The sequence below is a fragment of the Geotrypetes seraphini genome, chromosome 15 (genome assembly GCF_902459505.1).
Source record: "Geotrypetes seraphini chromosome 15, aGeoSer1.1, whole genome shotgun sequence".
Taxonomy (NCBI): domain Eukaryota; kingdom Metazoa; phylum Chordata; class Amphibia; order Gymnophiona; family Dermophiidae; genus Geotrypetes; species Geotrypetes seraphini.
Window position 1 is genome coordinate 15,395,507 of NC_047098.1, and position 10,363 is coordinate 15,405,869.

Genomic DNA, 10,363 nt, shown 5'->3' on the forward strand with positions numbered 1-10,363 from the left:
GCTTACAGGAATGGGGCAGGGACAAGGACAGTGACGAGGTATGGGGACGGGGAAAATGAGTTCCTGCGGGGACAAATTTGTCCCCGTGTCATTCTCTACTCGGTAGCCCGAACGGATTTAGCCTTATGTGTGCATTAGTTGTGGGCTATCTAAAGTCAAGAAACACAAAAACTAGAAGTTCCCATAAAACCTGCTGCATTTAAAAGTTGTCAGTAAGTGAGTCTTGAATCTGTTTTGCTAATGAACTTATTACAGGTAGTCTGTGTGCAGTGGATTCCTTTTGTATGCTCACTTATTCATGATAAGAGAAACTGACACCGTCTCTGGAATATTAATAATGTGTCAAAACTTTTGAGTCCTCGGTTTTGGGCCTATTTGGTGTGGTCTGTGGGAGTATGGCACGGTTTGCTTTTAACCCTTTCAGGACCATAAGGATCGTAGGCCAATTTTTGTGGTTTGACGACATTTTTATGGTAAAAAGGGCTTGCAGATGCCAAAAAATTGATTTTTTTTGTGAAATATCATTATTTTTTTTTTTTTTAAATCACACTTCTGGCTTATGGACAGTGTGGCAAGTGAATCTTCTCGTCAATCTGGCAACGACGCTAATGAATGAATGTCGGAACCAGTTTGTTTACATAAAGGCAGTATCCTATGGAATCCGTACATATCAAATTTAGAACTGTAGACTATCCCAATCAAAATTTATAGGATTTTAAAGTTATGGGACAAATATGTCCCTTGGTCCTGAAAGGGCTACGACCACTGCTAAACATCTTTTGTCACTGTGATTGGGAGCAGATCTATAGAACAATTAGAGGGAAAATGATGGGGTTTGAAACTGGAACACAGTCTAGCACGTGAGATTGTAATTCAGTGCATCTGAGAGAGGGACTATGCATTCAGTTCCAGTCGGTTTCATTTAGCTCCAGTCCAGTTTTCAGCATTTATGCAAATCGGAAACCTATTGTAATTGATCTAGATCCTAGAATTATGATACTTGTTTCACAGGCGATCAGATAAAATATCTTTCCATTTTAAAATTCTCTTCAGGCATCTCCTCTTGAAATTTCCTGATTTTATTATATTATGTTTTATATGTATGTGTATATATAAAATATTTTATCATATATTCTAAAATAATTATGTTCAGGCAATAATGACTGTTTAGATGGGGACGTGTGTTAAATTAATTATTGAATCTTGTATACTTATCTGCCCAGTATGGTATAGAACCAAAGAGGAAAATAGAAATCAACTTGAATAAGAAGTAATATCCTACAAACTTCTATTATAGATCCTTCCAGCATACACCAGAATAATTAAGCAATCGGGATGGGTGGGTTGCTTGGTCTCTATCTGCTGCCTTCTGCTAGTCTAGGATGTTACTGGATTGTTGGTGTGTTTTGGTTTTTTTTTTTGCCTGCATTGCCCTTTCCCCCTCCCCACCTGTTCCTTGTTGCTGGAGATGGGTTTTTTGTGACTTTCCACCTTGCTTATCGTTGCTGGGGCTCTTTTCTGTTTTAAGTCATTGAGTTCTTTTCTGTAAGAAGCTAAGATAGATACCTGCGGTGGCTGCCACGTGTGGGGGGAGGAGCAAGATTATACTACAGTGACCACAGATGAATGGAATAAAATATCCATGCTTAGGAAGGCCAAGACATCTGGGAAGCTTAGTGCTTACTATGGAGGTCTGACGTCTAGATCGCTGTGGCAAATAAAGATGCTGGTAATTTATAAGCTATTAGCTCAGATTAGTGTAAAAAGTCAATTCCAGATTAATTTATTTGGTAATATCTTCCGTTCAATATAAGAGGCAATCTCAACAACTGAAGGTGGTTTCCCTTTTTTTACTGTAATAGTTACAAGTCAATGGCTGTATTTCTGTCTTGATGCTGAAGGTGTTCTCTGACTCAAATATCCAGAACATTTTCAGGCATACCTGACAAAGGCAAAATCGTTTTTTAAGTTGACGGCTTCCACCACCTACTGCTTACTCTGTCCTTAACACACTGGAAAGCATGGAGCTACCAGACCTTTCCACTGGTGACATAATATCTTGACTTTTCAGTTGGAATGATAGAATGACAGAGCCACTGAAATTCTGGCAAACATTTGCTATTGATAATTGCAGTAAAATGTTTGGATGTTGGTGGGAGGAGCTTTTTTTTGGTCAAGTTAGAGGAGGGTTCCTCCCTAACAAGTTCCTGGAGGAAAAGTCCATAAACTGCTGTTGAGACAGACATGGGAGAAGCCAATGCTTGCCCTGAATTGATGGAATGTAAAGCTGTTACTATTTGGGTTTTTGCCAGGTACTTGTGACTTAGATTGGCCTCTGTGAAAACGGGATACTGGGCTAGATAGACCATTGGTCTGATCTAGTAAGGCTATTCTTATGTTCTTATATGAGCCAATTATAGGACATTCAAGCCATTGTGACATCACTGATGAGATTGACTCTTAGGCATTGGTGGAATGAGGCATTATGACATCACAATCGCAGCTCTAGAATGTTGTTACTCTTTGGGTTTTTGCCAGGTACTTGTTCCTTGGATTGGCCTCCATGAAGATACTGGGCTAGATGGACCATTGGTCTGATCCAGTAAAGCTATTCGTGTGGAAACGAATTTTATTGGTGCAGACTGCTCAGCACACAAGTTAAACAATTGTGCCCATCATGGGGCAGGCATACTTGAAGCACATTTGCAGGCTCATGGACTCAAGGGCCACAAGTATTTCTACATTTATTCTTTCTGCTTCAGTCTTCTAAAAGATGTCTGTATTCTCCATCACAATAGTATAGTGGCTAAGCTGGTTCATAGACAACACCACGAAAGACAAAGGCGCGCACCGACAACTGAGCACAAGACGGAGGCGCGCGCCAAAGAAAATTACAGTTTTTAGGGGCTCCGACGGGGGTTTTTGTTGGGGAGCCCCCCAGTTTACTTAATAGATATCGCGCCGGCGTTGTGGGGGGTTTGGGGGGTTGTAACCCCCACATTTTACTGTAAACGTAACTTTTTCCCTAAAAACAGGGAAAGTGAAGTTTTCAGTAAAATGTGGGGGGTTACAACCCTCCCCAAACCCCCCACAACGCGGCACGATCTCTAAGTAAAGTGGGGGGGTTCCCCCCCACGCCCCCCCCCCCGTCGGAGCCCTAAAAACAGTAAATTTCTGCGGTGCACGCCTCCGCGCTGCGCTCAATTGTCTGCGCGCGCCTTTGTCCCGGTGCGCTTTTGACCTGACACCGGCTAAGCTTTTGTCTACAAGGGTGCTTCGGGCATTTCTAGTTTTAAAATTTGAAGTCTTGCCCCAGGGTAAACCACCAACTCATGAGACTTAGGGAAAGAATTGCAGTGTGGAAGTGATGAAAGCATTGAGTTCCATGTTAATTGTCTGATTACAAGTCCCTAAAAATCAAGTGAATGTATGCCCAAAAGTGCAATGAAGGACTAGATATAATAATAATAATTTTATTCTTGTATACCACCATACCCAAGGAGTTCTAGGCGGTTCACATCAATTAATTAAGATCTGAGATGACACTCTGATTTACAACAGTTATCAGAGTTGCAAGCAACGAAGAGGGTGAGGTAGGAAGGGAAGAGAGAGAGACCAGATAGGGGCGGGGGGAAGGGGGAGAGAAGTAAGGGGGGGGGTGGAGGGTGTTGGTTTATTTCAGGAGGAAGGGGGTTAAGTGACCTGTTCGCAGAAAAGGTGAGTTTTGAGTAGTTTTCTGAAGCCAAGGTAGTAGGGGCCTCGAGCACCATTTGGGCTAGCCATGGGTTCAGCTTAGCCGCCTGGAAGGCGAAGGTTTTGTCGAGGAATCTTTTGAGATGACACAGTTTTAGGGAGGGGAAGGCGAACAGTTGAATTCTGCGGGATTTCTTATTGGTGCAATTCAGAGTGAAGTGTGGATTGATGTATCTTGGCAATAGACCAAATACTGTTTTGTAGCAGAAGCAGGCGAACTTGAAAAGGACTCTGGATTCGAATGGCAGCCAGTGAAGTTGGTGAGTATGACGTATCTTGTGACAGCACAGCATCTCTACACATGTGTATAGAATATTTGGTGACATGGGGTGGAACCTTTTCAAGACCTCTCTTGGAGTAATGACTCCAAATAGGGTTAGATTTTTGTATGCCAATGCATTCATGAACCTTGCTCCTAAGCTAGTGTATATGTAGATTGGCCTGAGTAAGACAGCAAGTTGGACTGATGTGGAAGCCTGTATTGAATACCTGGTGGAGAGAATTGCAGCCATTAATGACGTCAAATGGCTTCATTAGCAAAAAGCTACAGAAATTTTGTGTAATTCTGCACTAACAGGGTTCCAAAAGCTGCTGATCAGACCAAGTATTTTGAAAACTCAAAGCAGATTAAATGAGAACTATTGCAGGTTGCTGGAGTATATTTCGGTCGCCAAGGCAAAGCCAGCAGATGGAAGAAAGGAGCACCCTGCGTGTGGACTTTGGGGAAAAGGATTTTGCCTAAGCTATACAACTTCAGAGACTTCTTGAAAATATTTTTCTTGGGCATGGTGCTGTGAATGCTAAAAGGGGCTCATTTTCAAAAGAACTTTGCGTTGTCTAAGTGCTTTGAAAATGAGCCTCCATGCTTTTGCACCTTGAGAAGCAACTGAGGATATGAGTGACTGGAATACTTTTAGCCTGTCATCTTGCTGGTATATATATATTTTTTCTACTTAAGCAATATTTTGGGAAGTTCCCCAAGGATCAGGGCATAAGAGAAACGTTTTCTGGCTTGCACTGGGTCGTGAAGTGTCTTACATAAATAAAGTTTCAACTCGGCATTTAGTGGATCTGGGGAGCAAGTCTTTACCACTTGGCTACCATTAATCTCTGCGTGTTTATCTAAAATTCAATTATATACTAGTTATTTATTGTTTGTTATACGTATATGCAAATTGTGTGCACTCATTTGCTAGAAGTGGTCTTTTGAAGACCTAGAAAAATGGTAGTCCTAGTTGCGGTAGGATTCTACACTTCTGTAAGCACAAAAATACCCACCCTAATTTATTTTTCCTTCCTGGGTTTTAGTTTTTATTTTGGATAGGAAATAAAACGTACAGTCTGGCTCACAGAGGATGACATCTTACCTACCCACAAAAAAAGTAAACACGGATCCCAAATATACTTTTACCGTTGTTTTGGGTTTTTAAAAAAATTGCAGTCATGTAAATTTTCTATGTATAACTGGTGCACATGCTTGACACTTTGTGGATTGGATTGAGATTGCTCCCCAGCCCTCTTAATATTCTTGTGGCATTATGAGGACTTCTCCCAGGGCAGGCGCTGGTTCTGCGACTCCCCCTCTCTCTAAGCCGCGGTAGAAGTCTCTACCGTGGCCCAGAGTGCTAAATTTGCCAGCGCTCATAGGAATTCTACGAGTGTCGGAGCATTTAAGGGCAAATTCTATTAGAAGCGCCCAAAAGTTAGGTGCCTAATTAAGCACTGTTCAGCGCGATTCAAGTAAAATTGGGTGCGGTTTAGTGAATCACGTTGAGGCACCTAGTTGGGCACCTAGTTTGGAGGCGCCCAAGAAATAGGCCAGCTCTAGGCACAACTAAAAGTTTGGCGCCCATGCGCGCGCTTAAGAGCAGCAATTCTGTAACAAGGCGCATAACACGTAGCCACGCCTACGCCTAACATGCATAGCGCCCTTTTTTTTTTTTTTTAAGGCCGCCTAAATTTTTGGAGGCACCTTGTTACAGAATCACACTTTCTTGATAGGCGCCTGTCAAGTGCTGATTAAAAAGCTTAATTGAGTTTCTTATTCAATTTAGATAGGCGCATATCTAGTTGGGTGCCTCTGAAATAGGTGCCTAACTTTAGGCGCTGGTTCCAGAATTTGGGCCTTAGTACTCCAGGCCATGGTAGAAACCTCTTAGTAAAAGGCTTAGTAAAAGGGGGGGGAATAAGTTATTTAAAAGGGAGGTGAAAGAACTCCTTAGACTAGTGGTTCCCAAACCCTGTCCTGGGAGACCCCCAGCCAGTCGGGTTTTCAAGATATCCCTAATGAATATGCATGAGACAGATTTGCATACCTGTTGCTTCCATTATATGCAAATCTCTCTCATGCATATTCATTAGGGATATCTTGAAACCCAACTGGCTGGTAGTCCCCCAGGATAGGGTTTGGGAACCACTGCCTTAGACCATGGGTAGGCAATTCCGGTCCTTGAGAGCCAGGTCAGGTTTTCAGGATATCCACAATAAATATGCATGGGATAGATTTGCATCTAAAGGAGGCAGTGCATGCAAATCCATCTCATACATATTCATGGTGGATATCCTGAAAACCTGACCTGGCTCCGGCTCTTGAGGACGGGAATTGTCTACCCCTGCCTTAGACAAATGTTCCTCAGTCCAAGGTAAGGAAAATGCTGGCCCAAGCCTCAACTTCTGTGTTCATTTTCCCATAATCTACAATAGATTTGGATCAGAGTGAAACTGTACAAAAATACTGTTTTAAACAAAAATCATAGTGCCTTCAAAAACAGGCAAATTTTAGCTTTAAACCAGGTTATTTGTATCTTTTTATTGTTAGGTTAAGATTATTGCTGATGCTTTTATATATTGAAATATTTTATGCCTCTTTGTATTTTGCATTTCCTACTCCCAGAATAGCATTGCAGTCTGTATGATAATAACGTACGATTTAAATGTGTCCTGCTTCATGTGTCGTTGCCTATGTCCAATGCTAGATTTTGAAAACTAGAGACTGCTGTGGACGTTTTTGACCGAAGCACATGTACTTTAATGGCCTATTGGTGGTTCCTCATGCAAATTTCCAAACCTTCTAAGAACGGTCCATAACGGTTACTGTTGATATGTCTTTTATATGGGCTGGTCATTTTATTTAAAAATACTTCTAAATGCAAAGTTCTTATGAAACCAAAGACAGCGCCTTATTAAAAGTCAGCTGATTTTAATTTTTTTCTTGTCAAGTTTGGTTCTTATTGCAGTGAATTTTATTCTATAGATGCTAGAACCAAGTCTGCTGTATATAGTTTCTGTAGGGTGGAATTTAAATCAAAAGCTTACTGCGGGTTTCAACAACTTCAGGTAAATGAGATTTGGAAGAAAAGCTTACTGCAATTGATTAAAGTCAATCCTAGTTTGTAATCGGCTTAGAGTTTGGTACACAGGGACGACTTAACCATAGTAGAACTTGTGTCTGTCAATTTTCTTAACATCTTCAGAATAATGAAAAAATATTTAATTGAAAACACAAGGATATAACCAACAGTCATAATACTGAAATATTAAAAGAAATGGCGAAAGACCTTGGAAAAATTGCCCATCATAGGTTATGAATGCCAGAGAATCAAGGATTACTTAAAATGGTGTTTTCATTCAATATTTAGAATCTGATGGTCATTATAATTAACAGCAATAAATCTAATTACACTTAACATGGAGGATTTACTAAATTTAAGGAAAGCTCAAGTGAAAACCTAAGTATATATTTTTCAGGAACTCTGCAACAGGCATGTCGAAAGCTGCCATCTTGACTCAATGTCCATACAATAAATTTGTTATTTGTATACCGCCAATCTACAAATCTGACTTATGCTTATCTCTAAGTTGGCCTAGTATAATATTTACACTGGTGTTTCAGAAATAGCTCTTAAAGTTACAAACAGTGCAAAATACTGCTGTCAGGATTTTAACTAATGCTCATAGATATACGGTAACCATGTGACTCCACTTTTAAAAGTTTCATTGGCTTCTTGTAAAGTTTCGATTAATGCATAAACCTCGGACTATTCTTTAAAACATTACGATCTGGCCACCCTGACTATCTAGCAAAGCTTTTAGTGCCATATAGGCGAGTTCGAAGCCTGCGGTCTTCCAATGCTCAACACACAGCAAGATCTAATGACACAAAGCAAGATCTAATCACAGAAGTTAGTTGTAAACTAAATGATAGATTGACTCCTAAATACCTCATGGGATTCAGTAATTTAACAAGCTGAGAACGCAAAAAAGGAGCGGTTAGCGGAGAAATTGAAGTAGTTTTTTTGAAGGTTAAAAACTAATTTATTATTTGTAACCCATTCATCAATCATGTCAAGACATGATTGTAATGGGACTAAGTTGAGATTATCTGCTATCATACTTTGTTTCTTAGTTATATGAATAAATTAAGCACAAGTGCTGTCAGGAGGTTGTGCAACATGGCAGGAGAGTTTGCATCTCTCCTGTCGATCTTTGATTTATTATTTTTTTTTTTAATGTGGGTGTATTCTGTGCATATGCCACCACTAGTGACTCATCTCAAGTAAATTTAGCGAGCCTATGCTCCTTGAGCCTCATTTGCATGCGCTGTTTTTGGAGAATGACGTGCCTTTTTAAAATTGTTATAACGTCTTCGACAGCAGCCCATTGGTTTTTAATGTGAAGCTTTGAGAATATTCCCCTCCATGTTTAAAAAAAAAAAAAAAAAGACCACCACCAGTTTAATATTAACCCTTCCCATATGGCCTACTCAGTTTTCCTATCCATTCCTACCCATGACTAAGCTTTCTCTCTTCTCTCTATACGTGTCCCTTCCTTATAGAAACAGAGCAATTTACCTACACTGTGTTTCTAAGAATGCAACTACCCTTTTTAAAAAGTTATTTTCATGTGTTAAACACCAAATGCAAGGGTCAAGCAAGACTAAGCCAACTTGGTTTGAACCGAGATTGAATTTTCATGGCCCAATAACTGCCATGGTTGATGACATCACAGATACCCCATGACCTCAGTGAAGCAGCATCTGTGAAGTATTAATACTGTACAAATCCAAGTCAAACTGACTCGGTAACCCTGACTTCTACAGCACCAAAATAATTTACAAAATGTCATATACACTTCTCCCTCCGTATTCGCTGTGATAGGGGATTAACAGAACCACATATACAGAAAAACCGTGAATAACTTTTTCATATGTTATTCACTGTTTTCTATTAAAAACCATCGTGAATATGATGAAACCACGAATAACATGGTGGGAGAGCTGGCCTGTTCCTGAAAGAGAGGCAAAACACGGTGAAGAGAGTGCTGGGAATCAGCGGTTTTCTCTGTAAACGCTTGGAATCAGTAATTTTCTAGGCAAGCTGATGTAATTTGGGGGGAGGAGCCAGAAAGCTAAAAACCATGAATAGTTGAAACTGCGATTGCTGAAACTGTGACTACGGAGGGAGAAGTTTACTTAAATTAGTACTGATAAATTGAGGAATCCAATGTACAAATGTTTATCAGTTGCCAGTGAACCATTCATAAGCAGTCCAATAAAATATAAGGTCATCTGAGGCAGGGAAATTAATTCTGTGCCTGAATGGAATTCACCTGGTGCTGGGGTTTGGAAAGACAAGTATTTAAATCTAAGATTCTTTATTTCACAGTATCGAAGACGGCGTGTGAGGATATGGCCAGCATGTGTTACATGGTAAGCATTTGGGCAAATGTACATTCTTGGGACTGAGGGAAGCAAGTATGTGAACAGTCTCTAATGGAGGGATAATCTCCATAGAAGAAATCTGCCTGAACTTCTGCAAATATAATTTTTTTTTTTTTGTAACGAAAAGCCCTGGTGTGAGCAAGCATTTGCTGTCACGCCATAGACTACTGCAGCCTACAGCCTGCCTAGGCATGACTTCCATTACCGCTACTGCCATAGATGTGTCAGAAGAGATGGACACAACATTCAGGGCCGGGGGGGGGGGGAGAGGAGGGGGTCTGAGGAACCTGCCAAATGCATAACCCATACCTTCAAGAAGTAAAAATGAAAGTGCTGCTCTACCACGAGGTTTCTAAATCCTGTTTGATTCCAGTCTAGCCATGAATCTAAACTCAGCATATCTTTTTTTTTTTTTTTTTTTTTTAATTAAAATTTGATATACCGCTTTAAAAATTGTCAAAGCTGTGTACATTACATAAAAAAATATAAAATTGGGAAAATATAATTAATACTTTAGATGAATACATGACAAACTGAAACATAAGGGAAACTATGCTCTTCCTTAATTATTTATTATTTTGGGCGGAAATCTGTAGTCTGGGCTGGGCAGGAAATCATAACTTATAAGCGTCCTTGAATAAAGAGGGTTTCTAAATTTGTTTTAAATGTGTCTGTTTTCTCCCTCTCTTAAATAGAGTGGTAATGAATTCCAATGTACGGTAGGTACACTTACTGAGAAAATACATTTGCAAGTTGGGTCGTAGAAGAGGTGTCTTATCGAAGGGACAGGTAGAAGGTGTTCATTATTGGATCTTACCCCTTTCTTTTACAAAGTCGCCCGGCAACAGCCCTGAAGCCCTTTAAATCTCTATGGGCTTTGGGGCCGTTACT